Consider the following 1,273-nt stretch of genomic DNA (forward strand, 5'->3'; position numbering starts at 1 on the left):
AGACTTCCAAAGTGACAAACGGGGAGCTGCAAACCCTGTATGCAGGTATTGAGGATGAGATACGCGCCTCAGGGTCTGGCATTCCAATCACGAAGGTCAAGACGAACCCAAGCTTTCATTTCATCACCATGCTTTGCGAGAGGAGGCTCTGTCTGATGCATGGCACGAACAAGAATGACAGAAGCGGTAGCTTGCTCACACCGCTCTTCAAGCATTTCGGTATTGATCTCAGCAAATACATGGTGTACACGGAGATTCAGTACCTCGACATCAAGTACCTTATGGTGTGCCACATCATGCGAGATGAGGATACCTACAGCTTCTTCGACAAGGAGGGTACCCAGCTGTTCACCAAGCTGCCTCACCCCGAGATCACCAGGCTCATGCTGCCTCACCCTGAGATCACCAGGCTCAGCGAGTTTGACAACATACGCTTCTTCCCACCACCCGAGCTCCTATGCACTGATCCTCGTGCTGCTGCACCTGACGCGGATATGGAAGATGTCGAGGATACTACCCCAGACGCTGACCCATCATACGACCTCGGAGAGCTGGCGGATGTGGCAGATGATCAGGCTTACCGACGCTGGAGACGCTGACCCATCATACGACCTCTGAGAGCTGGCGGATATGACAGATGACCAGGCTTACCGACGCTGGATGGTTGACTCGCAGCGGAAGAACAACAGTCTCATGCGGAGGATCCTCCATCTCGTTACCGGCGGCTGCATTGGCGGAAGTAACCAGCGACAGTCACCAGCAGACCAGACTCCACGATTGTACCGTCCAGGAAAGGCGCCTATGGGAACAGGCAGGGAAGTTCATCGCTCGCGTAATAGACGTTTGTTTGATCCGGCCGAGAGCGGCGAGTCCGACTGAGTCCGCGAGGACTATTCTCTATCCATTGTTCTATCCATCTGAACTCTTTATTTTTTATGCTTTACTTTTATGCTTTGTGTTGTTATTTGGCTGACCTCGACTTGGTTTCACACCAGGGATGGTGTAAATTAAGTCTGGGGGAAGCACTTGTTGTGTGCTGAAACTCTATTTCTTTATTTCTGAGTCAGTCCTTATGTCATTTGAATGTTTTATTGAGTCAGTTTAGGATCGAGTCAGCTAAAACTCTTGTGGGAATTAGGACCTTGTGTTGCGATAATCTTTTAACCATCTCGTGCTCTAACATTCTTATCCAGTGACCTTAGCAGTGATGAGAGGCCCACACTTGGACCTTGAACACCCCTGACTTATCTCATTTGATTCTCCAGAAGCTCTC

Source organism: Brassica oleracea, chromosome C3 (assembly GCF_000695525.1).
Source record: "Brassica oleracea var. oleracea cultivar TO1000 chromosome C3, BOL, whole genome shotgun sequence".
Classification (NCBI taxonomy): Eukaryota; Viridiplantae; Streptophyta; class Magnoliopsida; order Brassicales; family Brassicaceae; genus Brassica; species Brassica oleracea.